At 41.6% G+C, this 18,633-nt stretch overlaps 1 protein-coding gene across 2 annotated transcripts in view; it reads left to right on the top strand.

Annotated features, from left to right (window-relative positions):
- Positions 1 to 3,543: 3,543 nt before the first annotated feature.
- The window catches only part of pcgf3 (polycomb group ring finger 3), a 43,449-nt gene continuing 28,359 nt past the window's right edge, over positions 3,544 to 18,633 (top strand). The window contains exon 1 of one of the 2 annotated variants that reach the window (XM_076105225.1): positions 3,544 to 3,665. The gene's annotated coding sequence lies outside the window, so the exon portion shown is untranslated. Of the gene's footprint in view, positions 3,666 to 12,676; positions 12,830 to 18,633 lie in introns of those variants that run through there. The other variant, XM_076105226.1, reaches the window with a different exon arrangement.

The following is an 18,633-nucleotide window of genomic DNA, read 5'->3' on the forward strand; positions in this document are numbered from 1 at the left end:
AAAACAATAAAAAATGCTCTTGTGTTTGTGGGAGCACTGAAAATGATAAATAAAAAATGGCGCATCATTTATTCATATAAGCTGGGCAAGAAGTCCAAGAATTGTGGTTAGAAAAAACAATCATTTTTTTATAGAAATGCTTGATTTCTTATGTTTTTGTAAAATCAATTACAGTTAAAACTGTTTATCATGTACTTCAAACTCAATTCACAGGGAATCCCCAGGTTGTCGTCGTTCAAGAGGGTTAATACAGTGGATTCAGAAAGTTTTCACATTTTGTTATAATCCTGTCGCCTTATGCTTAAATAGTTTAATATTCCCTCTCATTGATCAAAACCTCAAAATGACAAAGCAGGAAAAAGGATTTGAATTTTTTGCAAATGTATTAAAAAGAGAAAAGTGAAATATCACATTAACGTTATTCAGGTTCTTAGTTGAAGCACCTTTGGCAGCGCTTACAGCCTCCAGCCTTCTTAGCTGTGACGCTTCAAGCTTTGCAGTTTGCACACTTGGATTTGGGGATTTCATTTTTGTATTCTTTCTTTATTAATGACTTGTAATTTGCTCCATTCACCTTCGCCCTCAACCGTGACTAGTCCCTCAGATGAACAGCACTCCCACATGACGCCAAACACTTTCTATCTTGCTTTCATCACACCAGAGGATCTTGTTTCTCACAGTCAGAGAGTCTTTTAGATGCTTTCATGCAAACTGCAAACAGGACTTCATGTGTGTTTAAGCTCCATGAAGAGCTGGTTGTTCCAAACTTCTTCCCTTTAAGCAGCATGGAGGCCACCATGTCATGTGAACTTCCAATTTATTTTGCAGCCGTCTCCAGAGCTGCACCTCGACACCATCCTGTCTCTGAGTTCTCATAATGCGATGTCAGCTGTGAGGCCTTTTATAGACAGGTGTGTGTGTGTGCCTCTCCAAATCATGTCCAATCAATTGCATTAACACAGGTGGACTCCAATCAGGGAGTAGAAACAGCTCAAAGATGATCAAGAGAAACTAGATTCATGAGGGGGAAAAATAACGATTTTAGCACAAGTAAGGAGAACATTATGTCTATAGCACCTTTCTAAACACGTGTTACAAAGTGCTTTACATCAACATCAGCACAGAAAAGAGAAAACACAAATACTAAGCGGATACAATAGAATTTTACAGTCCTAGTTTTAAGTCGCTGTAATCTTAACTAAAGGTAGGTCGTACTGCGTTCATACGAAGCTCAGCGGCTCTTGGAAATGACTCAGACTTGATTGAGTTAAAGTAACCACAGCCCCCGGAAGGTTTCAATTGAGTTACTCTACATCCTGCACCAAGAATAAGAAGAGATTTTGTGTTGTGGTAAAGAGCTAGACACAGATGAAGAATAACAAAAACATGCAGCGTGAGGCTGAGTCCTCTGTCAGAGATTTAAAAGCCTCTGAGTGTCAGCAGATGTTGGCCTGTGGTCGTGCTAAAAACAGAGATTCTGGATAGCTGTGGCTACTTTTTGTTTCGACATCATTATTTCCAGTTAGGAGCCATATTTCATCACAATAGTTTGACCGCATGTATCCCACCCACACTGTTACATAACTCTAACCACACCGAATCTTTACCCGGCACCAAACCAGGTGACCTTAACCTCACCATAGCCATCTTCAACCTCAAACCCAAACGTAATCACCTCAAGGCTTGTGCTTTAACATCCGATGTTAATGACAATTCTGTCCTCACGAACACCAAGAAAGTGGAGCACACTCAACCCGTCCTTGAATCACTGCGTTGGCTTCCTGTGTGTCAAAGGATCCTATTTCTTGTAGAGCACTAAATGATCTCTGATTTACTGAAGAATCTGGAGCAGGTGTACTGAGAGTTTTCAGGATCAAAACCAAGCAATTATGGCATTTCTTGCCATAAAAAAATGATTTGTTCATTTGTGTTTATAGCTTCCTCCACTGCTGAGTTTAGAAAGCTTCTGAAAGAATGAAAGGTAAGTTTGTAATGTTATATTTTATGATTTAAAATCAACTATTTCAATGATTTTCACAGAAAAAGTGTTATTTTGATTTTGAGTTACATGATGGCAACTTATGTTAAGGTGCAAATCCATTTCTCATATCTACAAACTGTGTATTTTGGATATACTTGCACCTTTCTTGATCATTTATAATTGCACTCTTTCCTACCGCTGCACAACAACTTCCCTCAGGATGAATAAAGTTGTATCTTCTATAGTCTTTATTTCCCACAATTTCATAAATGTGACAACAGCAAATTAAAAAAGGGTGAAATATATCAGCATAATGGACGAAACACAGACTACAATCACGGTGACATTACTGGGAAGATGCGTCTGTTGCACTTTACAAAGAGTTTAAAGAATATTATCGACAGTTGGGGGACAACATGACAGCAATATCTGACAATTCAATTCAATACATTCTTTTTTAAGTTGATGTTGTCACAGTCTGTCTCCCCATGTTCCCCCCACACACCTGTCCCCACTCCCCTCGTCTGCTCTGCAGTTGCCTCACCTGCATCTCATTCCCTCATCGACCTCTCAGTTCATATAACGGCTCATTAGAGGTTTGAACTCATCCAGAACCTGACCTGGCTCTACTCCCGTCACCTGGACCTGGAAGCCTTTATGAAAAGCCACATTGAATATAGAGCGGGTCTGTAACATGGATGCACCTGCATGTATGTTTTTTTTTCTTCTTCTTTTAATTACATATCATTTATATAACTGGTACCTTCTGCACTTTAATGTGTTTGCTGGGTTCTCCAGGAGGAGCTGGAAAACCTTTGAAGTCGTGTGGAATACCTTTCTAAGTCAGCGGACCGGACCTAGATAACTGGATGAAGATGGATGGACCTGAACACTACTTTTACTGATAAACTTTTATATATTTTCATTGTATCTGTTTGGGTTACTTTACTATGTATACACATTTAGCACATGAATAAATATGGGTGAATAAAGTTCTTATTGTTTTTATCTTATTGAGTTGACAGTCTCACTGCAAGGTCCGTCAGACATTTATGTTCTGGAGCTTTTGATCGTAACATATGATCTTCCTCGTCAGATGGATGGAGTTTGCTTCGTTGACATGGAGTTGTAGTTCATCATTTTTTTTGTTTTGAGCTCTTTAAAGTTGAGATTCAAGCTTAATTTGTGACATTGGAAACTAAAACTCTTATCTTGGTTCAGAATGAAATATCTCAGATTACATTTAAAAAGCTTTTTCATGTGTTCATTACCAGCATCTCATTGGCTGTGAGTTTATTAATGTCTTTGTGAAATTCCATAAAACTTTTCTTTTGCTGTCATATTTTAAATAGATTTATTTGAGCAGACATTAAAGCTCTATTTGTGTCTCTCTCTCTCTCTCAATTAAAACAACCATCGACTCGGAGCTTATTTCCTTAAGATTAATAATGAATGACACACTCAGCGGATCAATTTTAAAAATGAGTTGCACTCATCCACCCCCAGCCCCCCCCTCCTCCTCACACGCTGTCTGTGCCGTGCGCATGCGCATCACTGCTCCAGGATTGTGCTGTTTCGGCCTGTTCCGCGGCCGCTCGGTCATTTTCGCCTCTTTGTTGTACTGCTAGTGGATTTAACTCGGATTCAACCCCAATATCCAGCGGACCGTGCTGCTCCCAACCAGGTTAGTTCGTCTAACTCTGGACCTCCTCATGTTGCTCCTCGTGTTCCGTCTCCGGTGGGGTCTATCGCCGGTTTACGGTCCCGGTTCGTCCACCCCCCCCTCCACCACCTCCTCCTCATTTTTCGCATGTCTCTTTCCGCTTGGTGCTACGGGGCATGCTATACGTGCTGTTTTGTGTGTGTGTGTGTGTGTGTGGTGGTGTATGGCGGCGCCAGGCCCTGCAGTTGCATGCATAACAGGAGTTTTTTTAAGGGGGTAAATGTGCATATTTAACGGTTTAATTTAAATGCTAACCACCGGGATGCACACACGGTTAGCCGGCCCCGGAGAGGACAGGAGGCTCCGGCTGCTTGTCTCGCTGCCTGTCTCGTCATGTTTTTAAATGCTGTTGTTCCTCTCAGCTCAAACACCCAGTTATTCTTTATCATTGAGCCGAAGTGCTCTAGAAAAACTAAAACCCTGGATCCACCATTAGGCTAACCTCCTCCTCCTGCCGTCCAAAGTTCAGTGTGTGTGTGTGTGTGTGTGTGTGGAGGATCTACATGAGGTTTAGATTAAATCAAGACAGAAAGTTGGTGCATTTTCTTATTCTTCTTCTTCTTCTGGGGTGGATGTCGCCCCTCCACACTGCTGCTGCAGCGAGGAGCCCTGTGGGACATTGTGTGTGTGTGTGTGTGTGTGTGGGGGGGGGGGGGACGACAGCCAACAAGTCTGTGCCTTTTTGATTAGTCGTGTGCATCTTTAACATGTTCAGGACAGGACCAGGCTTCACCTTCTGGGGTTTCCTCAACTTTGACTTGTGCAGACACAGGAAGCTGTGCCGGGTGATCAGCAGGTCACAATAAGAGGTGTAGGAGGCTGAACTGGGCTGGATGTGGTTGTCTGTGTATAGAAAGCTTAGTCTCGGCCACATCTGTACCGATATCTCTCTCAGCTAGTCACTAACGCCTGGAGTCCTGTTTCACTTTGACACCTCACGGATGTTTCAAACTTTCTCTGTGCAACACGTGAGAGCACTGGATGTTTGTGACGTCCCATCTAGTTATCACACGTGTGATGTTTGAGTATGAAAACATGTTTCCAGCTGTTACACTTTTCAAATGAACATGTTTGCATGGTCAGTAAGATGTTGGACTTGGGAGGAGGAGGAGATTTTAGAAGTTTTTAACGAGGTGATTTCACTGCTTTATGGACTAAAAACAGACATAAATAATAATTCAAAGCCGAGTCTTTTCCTTTTATTCACAAACACTTTTGGAGCTTTGTTAGGAATCATTAAAGTTTAATTTTCTTGGAGATTTGTTCTCATTCTGGTGCAGCGACCGACTTTTTTTGTTTCACAGAACTTCTTGAAAATTCATGTTGAAATATTCTTCCAGCTCTTTCTCTTTTTCTCCCCACTAGATTTAAGAAAACCAGGTTTGTAGATCAGAACAGATTTAAGTTGCAGAGTTCATTTCAATGCGAGGTCGAGTCTAAAATCTTTGACTTTTCAATCAAACGTAGGCGAACATGTAGCGTAGACGTCTAATATATCTGTTGATCTGCAGCTCATCACATCGATGCCTGCGTGCTCTGTAAAAATGCTTTTTCTCGGTGTGAGGGGAAACGACCATGTCGGCGTTGAGTTGAACCTCGGCAGACTTTCTGCGTATTGACGTTAAAGCTACCTCAGGCTGCGTCGATCTGGTAACTGAACCTCCACAACCTGACTAACCGGGTGGGCTGCTTCACTCACATTTCACCTGCTAATTAATTCAAATTTTGTGATATTGAAAGAGCCCACGGTGTGCGAGTGTTTCTCTTTCTGGTTCTGAGAGCTTTAAATCCTTTAACACTCTGCTACTAAACGTAGTCTAACAGCCGAGCCGCTCTCTGATGTCTTTATACCGTCACAGAGGAAAGAGATCCAAGTCCGGCCTCCCCTGGATTGGGCTTCCACTCCCTCTTTTGATTTCCCATAGAGCGTCGATCAGAAGTTAAAGGATGCCCCTCTCTGCCTCAGCCGTGCTTTTCTAATATAAACCGAAAAGAGCTGAACCTGGAGGCTGAAGGACCTCGCTGCTCTGAGCGACGGCTCTGAATGGGACCTGGCCCGTGCCCGAGACATACCATATGATATGGCTGTTGCATAAGACGGCACATGCCGGCCAAGCCGTAACTTTCATGTCAGGTTTCTGCTGACTTTGCAGGAAGAACCCCAAATGACCTCTGACCTAAAGTTGAGTAACAGCTCATGAGTGTTTCTTTTTTTTTTTAAACGCTATAGCAGGATTTCTACTGCATAATGACAATAAGGACATTGATTTTGACCCCAAACGTGCGTCCTCGCTCCGTTTAAACAATCCTAATGGTCCCACTGGGCAGTCGCATAAAGCTGCCTCCCCTCCAGGACTGTCGAGCAGAGTGTGACCTCTTAAGGGCCGCTTGATAATGAAAGAGAAGTGATTTTTAAACTACAGAACATGCAGGAAATGATCCCAGACAGCTTCCTAAATGAGCTACTGAGTAACTGTGGAGAATCTCTCTCTGCTACGAGCCGAGCTGCAGATTAAATCCTCAGCACCGGTCTCACTTTCTCCTCAAACATTTGATGAGAACTGAGGAATGATGTTCGGACAATCCAGAATGCTTTATGTCCTGTTAGATTCTGATAGACGTTATTGATCATTAAAAATGTTTGCTTATTTGCGCCTCGCTGGAAATTTACGCCGCACTATCAGACAGAACATGGCAGCGAGTTAAAAACCTCCACAGGGTTTATTATCAGATGTCAAAATGCTGCTCAGCCGTTTATGATTCTGTAATTTAACACTCGTGTAAAGCTATCACCGCTGCACTCATCCTGTCCTCCGGCAGTGTGACGTGTCCGTCATTGACACTACATTTTGTCAGATCAAAAGTTGAGCCAGGTTCAACCTGTCTGCCAACACACAGAGGTCTCATTGAAGTGAATGAGGAGACTTCATGTCGCGCAGCACTGCTGCTGCTGTTGGTCTGAACACATCGAGAGATCGTTTATATCTGAGGAATTCCCACAAAGTAAATCCTTCTGAATTTTTCACATCAACTTCAACTTAGTTTGATGCAAACTTGCAGCGCTGACCTGCAGCAAGCGTTCCTGATAGCGCTGACGTTTGAGGGGCTAGAGAGTCCAAAGTCACCAATCAGATGGCAAGTTCAGAGTGCTTTATTTAAAGGATGTACAATCCTGAGAACCAAATACCACGGGGGGAGAAGATGGCTCATTTAAAGGAGAATAAAAAGAAGCTTGGAGTGCTGTTGTGGCTGACTAGCTGGCGTGTTAGCGGTTAGCTCGCCAGGTACTGTACAGTAGTTCGCCTACTAGCCGTGCGAGTTGTCACAACGTCACTAAGTTTCTAAAATCGCATATTTGGCATAGACGTGATCAGTCGTGCTGGGCGGCTTCCTGATAGGACGAGGCTGTAAGACATGAAACTTCTACCTAGAAGGGCGCACGGAGAGCACAGATCTACGCCAAGCCTGTTTCCATCAGGGCCTTAGGCAGTTGGTCTTAGTTTCTTATTTTAATGCTGCATGACTTATTTCCCAGAAAACGAGCACAACTCGGGTAAAGATTTAAAGTGATGCTTTTTGTGTGATTCTGTGAGGAGAAACTCATTTTTACTTAGCGATCAGTCACAAAGATTTCTTCTAGTTTCCATGAGTCAAAAACAATGTCTGTATCCGCCTTGCGATTTGCATCTGGTCCAAAATTCAATGGGTTCTTCTGTGGCCCATGCTACACCCTTCCACCAAATTTGATTAAATTCGGGTGAGTAGTTTTCCCGTAATCCTGCTGACAAATGGACTAAAAGACTAAAAAAGTAAGCGTAAACATAACCTCCATGGCGGAGGTAAAAAAAAGTGTCTCGACATGTTTTCATTTTGTTGAAATTCTCTTGAGCACTATTTAGATCAGGGAACCACTCTTAACTGGCCAAGTTATAAAACCTGAAGCAGCATCAACAACTTCAAGAAAACCCTCTGAATCCAGAAGTGATGAATCACTGTTTAAACTGGAGCACATAGAAATCCCTCACTGAAGATGATAACAAAGATTCTACTCTGTAGTCAGAGCACATAGAATCATAAGAAGCAGCAGTGAGACCAGAGCACACAAGAACACACATTAAACCAGTGCAGAATGTAAAGAACACACAATAAACCAGTGCAGAATGTAAAGAACACACAATAAACCAGTGCAGAATGTAAAGAACACACAATAAACCAGTGCAGAATGTAAAGAACACAATAAACCAGTGCAGAATGTAAAGAACACACAATAAACCAGTGCAGAATGATATAAATACACATTAAATCAGTGCAGAATTATATAAATACTAGTGCTGGACAAGTTAACGCGTTAACGCATTCATTAATTAACGCCGACAATTATTTTATAGCGTGTTAACGCATTTTTTTATTTTGAAAGTCCGTTGCTCACTGGCAGCGGTGGAGGAATGGAGACTACTGGACATCGCTGCGGTAAAGTCAGCAGACACTCAGATCTCCGTGGTCAACTCAGCAGACACTTACATGTTAGTGCACCTATATGCTGAAATTCACGGTAAATGCATTTAAACGGCACAGATCGGGAGCGAGGGAAGGACTTTGAAAGTTAGCGGAAAGATAAACGTGAGACAACATCCGGTTTCTTCAGACGAACATCCGGTTTTCAGAATAAGATGCCAACAAAGTATGAATTATATTCACATTAAGTATAACACATGCTGCATCTCGTGAGTTAAAGGGAAAATACACCTAAATTGTGCGTAAAGTGTCTTTATTCTTTGATCGCTGGGTAACGATCATTACCTCAGAGTTACAGCATTATATTGATGAACAGTAGAGCTGCATTCACATGCTCTGACTGTCATGAAGACAGACATTTAGATGAAACGTGCTGAAACATTTTATTCCTGTTGCACAGCAGTGGAACGTTTCACATACAGTCACACACTGAGCACAGATAGTGAAGAGATAGAACTGCTACTGTGTAAAGGGAATACTGCTGCTAACAAGAGCCTGATGTGTTTAAAGTGTTTGCAAACCAAATGTTATTGCACTTTTGTTCATATAGCAGTACTTTTAAAATAAAAGTGCGCAATACACTACTTTTGAATTCATTATTGAACTTTGCCATAACAATCCATGCGATTAATCGCAAAAAATCCATGCGATTAATCGCGATTAAATATTTGAATCGTTGCCCAGCACTAATAAATACACATTAAACCAGTGGTGAATGATATAAATACACATTAAATCAGTGCAGAATGGTATAAATACACATTAAATCAGTGCAGAATGATATAAATACACATTAAATCAGTGCAGAATGATATAAATACACATTAAATCAGTGCAGAATGATATAAATACACATTGAATCAGTGCAGAATGATATAAATACACATTGAATCAGTGCAGAATGATATAAATACACATTAAATCAGTGCAGAATGATATAAATACACATTAAATCAGTGCAGAATGATATAAATACACATTAAATCAGTGCAGAATGATATAAATACACATTGAATCAGTGCAGAATGATATAAATACACATTGAATCAGTGCAGAATGATATAAATACACATTGAATCAGTGCAGAATGTAAAGAATACACATTAAACCAGTGCAGAATGATATAAATACACATTAAATCAGTGCAGAATATGAAGAATACACATTAAATCGGTGCAGAATGTATCCTCGGGTCAGGTGGGGCTGACTCATCATCCAGATGAGATTCACGGCCGTGCTCCTGCTTCCACTGATCATATCTGTTTTATGTCAACAATCTGGAGTAACTGCTCGTCAACAGGTTTGTGAGGATTTAAACGGCCTGACTGGCTTTTATGTTGACATCAGAAACACCCGCCAGACACCGACAACACTAAACAGCCACTGTTCCTCTCTTCTCTGACGTCCTGTCAGCTTTAAGGCTTCTTATTTTTCATTCAGGGAGAACAAGGTTTTTATTAAACGTCAGAGTCTCTCTCCGTGATCGAGGTACTTTTTGGAGTTAGTTGTGCAGCGGCGGGCTGCTAAACAGGAGCCGGTGTACATTAAGTGTACGGAGGCTGAAAGCTGCTCTGGGAGGGTTTCTCTTTGGGCTTTTTAAGGTGATGTAACCCCCCCCCCCTCATCATGTCTATCTCAACAGTACAAGTTCCACATGTTGATTATCTGCACTGGTCTTGACTGATTGCAGCTCTGCCTCGTGATTGATTTTGTTTCAAGTTTAAACCTGCACTTGATTGATTGGCTTGTTGCGTATAAATGTAGTTTGTGGCTTGTTTGGTTGCTAAAAACATTAAACTGCAGCTGCTCGTTCATGTTAGTTTTGGAGAGGTTGGTAGATACTTTCTTGCCTCTAACACAGAATCTAATAGGATGTTGTTGAATGCATTAAATGTGTTTACAACAGTGTTTTTCTGTCATTTTTGAGTTTATTTACCCACAGCATGTTTTCCACCAGCAAGGAAGTTTGTGTTTTAACTGACAAAATGCGGAAATATTTCACTCAGTATTGCCTCAACGTCTCTTTATGCCTCCAGGGGGGAAAAACAATCACTTGTTATAACACAAGTTGTTTTAACAAAGCTGCCTTCTTAGTGCGGATACAAATATAAGACTATTGTGCATCACATCTAGAGTCCTGCTGCCCACTCACTCAGCTGAAATGATTGGTGTTGTGGATGGAGAGGACACTAAGGTGTATATGATTCATAAAAGTGGAATTTGAGGTTTGTCAGGAGACGTTTTGTCACCACCACTGTTGTTTGGCTACGATTTCACAATCTCACCTGGTCTCCTGCAGTGTTCTGGGCATGAGAGGCTCTCATGAAAGAAGCAGACAATTTCACAGGTCAGCTTTTATTTAGCGGCCTGTCAGCTGTTTGATTAAAAAAAAAAATCCTGGTTAAAGGGTCAGCGAAAGGTCTTTCGTTTCACACCAACGTCTCCTGAAAGTCTGCAACACGGAGACGCACAAGTGACAGCAATTTTCAGCGTCTCCGTCAGGTTTAACGAGCCCAGAAAGCCGTTTGTAAATGAATGTCGGTGGGCCAAATGAGGAATTAATTACTGGCTCGCCTCGTGCTCGGCTCGTACAATAAATGAGTAATAACTGTCATCTCTGGGCCCGGAGCCCACAGTTTGTGGTTCAAACTGGAAAAGCAAGACGGTTCACCAACAGCACGTGACGGCTCGTTGCTCGTTGCGTCCTCAGAGTTGCAGCAGGTTTCCTCTCCACCGAAGGACTGAATGTGTTCACTCTGAGGAACGGAGATCATCTGTTTGTAATCGTTTAAAATGATGCAAACGTTTTTTTACACAATGTAGGTCGTCTGACATCGACAACAGATGAGGGTTTATGAGTACAGCAGTCATTCGGTGGAGGGGGTTGTAATAGATTACTTGATCAGTCAGAAATTGAGCTGCCAATCGATCATCATTCAAGGCATTTATCAGGAAAGAGCAGCAAACATTTGCTGGTTTATTTGTCACGTGTTTTCTATGGGTGAATGATTAAATAGGTTTTATTGTGGACAAAAGAAGCAGATTGAAGAGATCATTTTGGCTTCAGGAAGTGGTGATTACATTTCATAGACTGAATGAATAATAAGTTAATCATAAGAACTACCGACAGATAAATCAGTGGCGACATCGAGTGTTTTTTGTCTGCGTCGTCTCCCTCCTGCCTCCCTGACCATTCGAAGTGACCTCCACTGACCCCCCCCCCCCCCAAATCCTCTCTGGCCCCTCGGGGTCTCTGGTGTCATTATCATGGAGGTCAGCAGGCCAAGAGCCTCAGAAGAGGACTACTTTCACCTGAGGACTTCTCTCTTAACGGTGTGTGTTTTGCATCAGTGACGGTGTAAGCCTTGGAGTTCTTAGATGCTACACGCCAATATGTGAGTAAAGATCAATACTACTGTATGAGGACCAGTTATGATCTGCAGTATTTTCATATTTCAGCTATTATCTCCTGTTAAGGAAAGCTGTTCCTTGTTGTTTGAACACTTGGTTTATTCTTCTCTGGTGCACAGGAAGTGTGTTGTGTGTTTTAAATAGAAGAAGAAATGTTGCATTGCTTTACGGCATAAAGTGAGAATGAATTAGTTTGATCAGTTCCAGTTGTAACGAACGCATTTATTCCAGTTCTTTGTTCTACGTATAAAGCTGTTCGTCATTGTTGGCTGTATTTTGGATCCACTGGGTTGGATTTGGTGGGAAGTCAAACTAATTGCTTTGCGGCACAAAACGGCAATAAATGTACTTTACAGCTGAAATTATCCATCAATTAGTCCAATAGTCTGTCAACAGCTAATTAAATGTCAGTTATTGTGATCGTCAATTGATTGTAAGACAATTCTGGAAACAAAATGAGCTGCAGTCTGCTTCCTTCTGTAATCATATCTCAATGACAGCTATTTAAATATCTTTGGGTTTTGGACGGTCAGCAACACAAGTCATTTAAAGATGTCATTCTGAAAATGATAAGAAAAAAAGATCAATCAAGTAAATAATCACATTAATAGATAGTGAAAGTAATCGTTGTTGTCGCACTATTTAACATTGTTCCGTTCATAGTGTTTGTTCTTCTGCATAGCTGTCACCAGTAAAGGAAATGAAGGGAAGCATCCTCCTTAAAAACAGGAAGTGAAGGCCGTAAGGGAAATGTGTTTTGAAAGACCTAAAATACAGCATGTAGAGGCCGTGGCTCAAAGTTGTAATAGGTGATACTGGAGAAACCAGCAACAGAAAACCATCCAACCGAAAAACCCAGCTCATTGTTGCCAAGAAAATCCAGACCTCCCTCAAAGGCCACTCCCCCAAATGATCATTATTAACGTGAACAAATCATAATGAATTTAATAGGGATTGTGGGGTTTTGCTCGCAGCCAATCACCACGAGCGTTTCTTTTTCGATTTAATGACACGATCGCCTTCCACCCCCCTGCTCTGCTGCTGCTCATGTGGCTTTAAGCGAAGCACTGAACTCCCGGTCTCACCGGGGAGACGTAGGTGTCTGTGGTTTGACTGGGTGTAACTGTAAAGCAGAGGGATGCACGCTCGGCACACCTTCCCTGAGGGTTTGAATGGTGCATCGCTGAGGCATTGTCGGGGTAAGTGGCAGGTGGAGGACTCAACACTCAGCTCACCAACGAAGTGACATTTCTGACAGAGAGCTTTCTCACAGGCCTCACTTGTTGCTACAGTATAAAGGCTTGATCTATGACAATTCATGATAATATTCAACATTAAAGCACAAAGTCAGGACCTTTCAAACTATATCTAAACTCTCTTTTATGTGATAAAAGGTTTTTCTCCACCAGTCAAACGCTTGTTTCAGCCCTAATCATGCTGTTGTGAGCGCTGAGCCTCAGGACGCTGTCACAGAGAGAGAGCACCGTGTAGAAATCAGACTTTAATTTAAGTGCGTTCGTGAGGCTGTGATGAAAGCACCCAGCAGTGTAGAGGCAACGTGTTAACACTGTGTGGGTAAATGCAGCCGCAGTCACGATAACACAATCTTTATTCAGGTGTTACTGCTCAACAGCGATCCTGAAGCTGGTCTATGTGCAGATACACTTATATTCGTGGTCCATGTGCACCATCATCAGCACCTGATCGGGTTTTTTGTGTCTGCTTTTAAGACGCCACCAAGTTTATTTTGAAAAGACTGTGAGCCTGTAACGAGCAGGAAAACGCACATAAAATGAAGAGTAACTTTTCGTAAGATATGAAACCAACCGTATAATGAGCACATTGCAAAGCCTATTTTTGTCTGAATTAAATACTTGAGAAATGAATAGTATTTTAATTACGAACTTAACTGCAAAATGAACAGTATCAAGTGACTTTAACATGCACACATACACAGATAGAACAGTTTTATGTAAGTACACTGAGGTATTGAGTTGGTACGTGCTTGTTATTACTTTAGATGAAACGTTAAGTTGTGTTTCACCATATCTATCGATACTTTCCCAACATTGTCATGTGCTGCTCTGATAAGTTGCTAATGGCAGACGTTCGATGCGATTGATCCGTTGAAAAACCTCCCGACTCGTTTCATATTTCTCCTTTGATTTGTGATGTAGCGCCTCTGCTTGTTTCCCCCCCCCCGAGTCAAGCCTAATGCTGCTTCATAAAAATGTGATAACTCCTTTGATGTTGGCAACGAAGGCCCAGACTGCAAAAATTACACAACCATGAGGTGCTGCACTGCCTCACTCCTTCTCTCTGGATGCTGCTTCCAGTCAGGCTCGTCTCCTCGGTGCCTCGGTCCTGACGCTTCATGACACCGAGGGGTTTTATCTCAGATGTCCAAAGCGTGTCCTGGACGAGCAAAGTTCTGCAATCTTTACGACGCTTCAGTCAGAGCCACAACTACAAGTTTAATATCTTAATTTTCCTGCATTACAAGCAAAATCAAACTCAAAAATCTAAGCTTTTAGATTCATAAATGCATTTTAACAAATGATATGTTAAATATGGTTACATAATATTTACACTGCAGCATTTCCTCTTTTTAATTCTGCAGATTTACAAAACATCTGTGGTTGTATTATTCATATTTTGCCTTCATACGTACATTATTTGATGTGTGAATCAACTATTTCCGTACAGCCGTCAAGGGTGGAAATATTTGTTCACCTTTTTAAATTGTCCATATCTTTATCTGCCACAATATTTCACCAGACAAGAGGGTCGAGCTGGGTGACTGAAATATTGGTTTGATGATATTGTTGGTTTGATTATTGGTGCTTTTACAAATTAAAATCATGAGATTTTTGATTAATAATCATCGGTGATGTGGATTTAAGTGAGTAAAAGCAGTTAATAAAACAGTCTGGTAACACCAGACTACGATATCCAAAATACATCATGACATCGATATAATATTGATTTATTGCCCGGCTTTACAAGAACATAAAAAGAGACCAGTTGGGTCTGAGGAGGTCCCAGCCCCCGCCAAAATAAAGCACGATTTGGTGACTGCGTGTGGTCCCCCAGGATGATTAACCGGGATAGAGAAGAGCTGCTTAGCATCTTGACAACATGTAGCAAAGATTACTCCGCTGCACCCGGAGCCTGGCTTACTGCTGGGACTTGAAAAAGGGAGTACTTGACATTTGGGTGAGGAGACAACGGGCACATTCAGTCCTCCGACAGCCTTTTATTTAATCCACTCGTCTCAGTCGGCTGTCTGGAGGTCGACGTTGTAGTTGACTCGGGCTCATTCATGTTTCTCAAACAGCTTTTTAGTTACTGCTATCAACCCATCTGCCTCGCCAAGATAAACACTGAACTGTAACACACAATAATTCTGCCTCGCTGCATCGTAATACTTTAGAAGTGCAGTGTGATCCGGCTGCTTTAATACCTGTGGTGCTGCCTGTTCTGTAGATTACACAGCCTTGCATTTTGGGGAAAAAGAAGGTGTGGTTTCTTGACATCTTCATGACATTTTGTGACAGTTGAAGAACATTTTCAGTTGCGGTGCCAACAGAATTTCTATGAATACAGTCATTTGACTTTCTTGTTATCTTGTTTTTCCTTCACTCTGGGAGCAGCAGTCAGCTGTGCTCATTACATTTATTTAATGACTTCAAAATGACTCTTTGTTGGTATCAGTACTGCCTGTCGGATTGCGTTAAAATGCCAAAATGAGTTGATGGCATCGTACATCATAAGTCCCAAACTTCTATATCTAAGGACGGTTATGTTCAGAAGAGCTTATCAGTGTTTGCAGTTAGAGAAGGCTGTCGCTGTGGTAGGTGTGGTTGATCACGGCCCTGCTGCTGAGCTGTGAACATGTTGAAAACCTAACATTAGGGACCAGGCCCTCACTTGTAGAAAAAGATCCATAATCTTCCAGATTCATATCTATCCCTCTATCTTTCTGAAAAGTGAAGCTAAAGTACCGTAAGCCTGCATTCTCTCTAGTGTCCACCAGGGGCCGACTCCTCTGGTCGTATAGAAGTCTATGAGAAAATGACTCTACTTCTCTCTTGATTTATTACCTCAGTAAACATTGTAAACATGAGTTTATGGTCTCAATCTCTAGTTTCAAGTCTTCTTCAATACAGCATGATGTTCATTTAGTACATTATGGTCCATTTAGAGTCAAACAGACCATAAAGCAGGGGATGCTTTAGGGCAGGGCTACACAGTGATTGACAGGTTGCTTAGTTGTACTTAGCTCCACCCTCTCATCAAACCAAGATGGCGACGGCCAAACGTTGACTTCTTATACATCTGCACTAAAAAAAAACCGCATTTAATGCTAAACAAGTATTTAATTAGTTTTAAAACTGTCATCTTTGACATTTAAAAAGCAGCAAGGAAACTCCTTCACTGCGACAGCCTTAACCCGTTAATGTAGCCTAGCCTGTTAGCGGATTCACAGGAGCCGTTTCATTTGCTGTGGAAACACTCGGCACCTTGTACAACAACCCTCATCCCTGAGGATATGATGCATTCTATGTTTCCACTAGCAACTCCTGTTTGTGTGGAGTAAACTGAAGAGGAGTCATGTGCAGCGTTGCAAACTAAAATAGATTAAAGTGAGAAATCGTACTAATCAGTTTAATTGACGGTTGATCTCTTTTTGAAAGGTGCTGCAGAAACAACACGGCTACATATGTCACTTAAATCAAAACAAAGGGTTTCTTATACAAGCTGTTAAAGTGGCTGTTGTCAATGTTTTCATAACGATATATCAAATGTGAAAGGGGTCACTGGTAGTGATTATTAGTGAGAATCATCATGTGATTCTGCAGCTTCACGGAGCTTTATAGTGAGTTTCAGCTCATAGTTTAGCAGACTTTACTGTTTTGGTCAGTCTCAGTGTTTTTGGGGAAAAGCTGTAAAAAGTCAGTGCACACAACCTGCTCAGACAGAACATAGTGGGCTTAGTGGTGCATTTAGCAGCTAAAGACACAGATACTATCTGCTTTGCAGGAGAAATGTCTGGCAGGATTGATTGAAAATGAATGAAAGTGAAATCTAGTCATTTGAATAAGTCGATATAAGAAAACGTAATTACCAGGACTTGTTGGAAACAGATGTGGCGACCTCGGATAAGTGACATGAAACGGTAGTTTGAGCTTTTAAAAATGGTCAAAATAAGTCCGTGCACGTTATCCAACCGGGTTTCACAACTGTGCTCCTGACCCGAGGTTAATGGAGTCATTTCTGTTCTCATCAAAGTAGCTCAACTTTAATGTGAAGAGAACCAGTCAGGAGGAACACTGGTTGCAAATTATATTCAAAGGTAACTTAAACTTACCAAAGTAAGTAGGGGTGTGAATCCTTCGGTATCAGTTGAAATCAGGATCTACTGCAGTCTGTTGTGCGCATAAATAGGCGGTGTAGCAAATTCTGGCATGAAAATAAGTGAAACTTATTGTCACGATCAGGCTTTGCCTTGTGTGTTCTGTGTCTTTGTGCAACTTCACCCTCCTCACTCTACCTGTCAGCCACTCCCTCAGCATCAACCTAACTCCCTTCACCTGCCTCTAATCAAGCACTCCCTCCTCATCAGCACAACTCCCCTCACCTGTTCAAACCACTTTATAAACCCTCTCTCACACACTCACTGCCAGGTCATTGTTCATACCTACACGCCCGCTTTTGCTCGTCCTGTTCCCGGTTTCCCAGTCTGCCTGCCCTGCCTCGTGCTGCCGGATTTCCCCCCTCGTCTCGTCCTTGGATTCCCTGTTGTGTTCATATTTCATTAAAACCCTTTTCTCACAGCATCTGACTGTCTGCGCTTGAGTCCTCATCATCATGCCCCGTGACACTTATGGAGTTTATAATGGAGTCAAAAATAAAAATGCTACATGAATATAATTGGTACGCTTAGTCTAGCTGCTTTTTCTGATTATTTTGCCAATTTCCCAAATAAAAATTGCACGCAAAATAACTAGTTTTTTGTGTGATTTGTTGAAAAATCACCCAGTAATGCTTGACACTACTTTGTCTCGGTGTGTTTATTGCTGTAGCGATATCTAGGTTTTTAAAAGTTGTTTTTTGGAAGTTATGAATTGATTCAGAATCCTAGAAGATAATAAACTGGATTGTTATACGGATTAAGTTTAACAGTTTTTTTTTCCTTTTTTAAATAACACTGGCTTTGAGCTTTGTCAGACATAAAATCCAGTGATAAAGGTTCTTGTGTAACGGCTCAGGAAACAGCTTGAGCCTAAAAGCAGCATGAGTTTCAGACAGGCAAGTTAGACACTAGTCCAAATTTACTCCGTCCATAAAGGCTGGCAATGGTTTAAAACCAGGTAGAGGTGAGATCTGGCAAACAAATCCAACAAGGGGCGAGTTGGAGGAAATCAAACCGGCAGAATAAAGGCTGGAAGGTCTTAATGCAGACTAAACCGAGAGGACATGAGCTGGTTTATGTGCTGAAGGACTAATCAGGGAAATGGGCAGCAGGTGAGTGTGTGGGAGGGGAAAGGAGGGAGTGTCTGGATCTGTAGTGATAAACACAGAGCAGGTAAAGGATGAGGATCTGAAAGTTGACCGTAGAGCTCCATCGCTAGATAAACCTTCTCTTTAAAGTGACCGGGTAAAGTAAAGAAGCTCCACTCTTCACATCTGAGCTCCAGTCCGCGCTCATATTGAACTACGTTCACAGATCTTGTGTTTACTGCGTTGCTCAGCTTTACCCGGTGTACGAATGTTCAAAAATGGTCGCGCACATTAATTTGTCTCTAAAATGTCAGAAAGAATGTCCACCATGACTTCCCAGAAGGTGACTTATTGGAATCGCTTGTCTTGTTTAATACCCAAAGATATTTCTCCTTCACTAACATAGAACGAAGAAAAGCTGCAAATCCTCACATTTCAGAAGCAGCAAGCGGAGAATATTTGACAGTTTGTCTTGAAAAATTGCGAAACGATCAACCGA

The sequence above is a fragment of the Anarhichas minor genome, unplaced genomic scaffold (genome assembly GCF_050575085.1).
Source record: "Anarhichas minor isolate MPS153535 unplaced genomic scaffold, ASM5057508v1 ptg000031l, whole genome shotgun sequence".
NCBI lineage: Eukaryota > Metazoa > Chordata > Actinopteri > Perciformes > Anarhichadidae > Anarhichas > Anarhichas minor.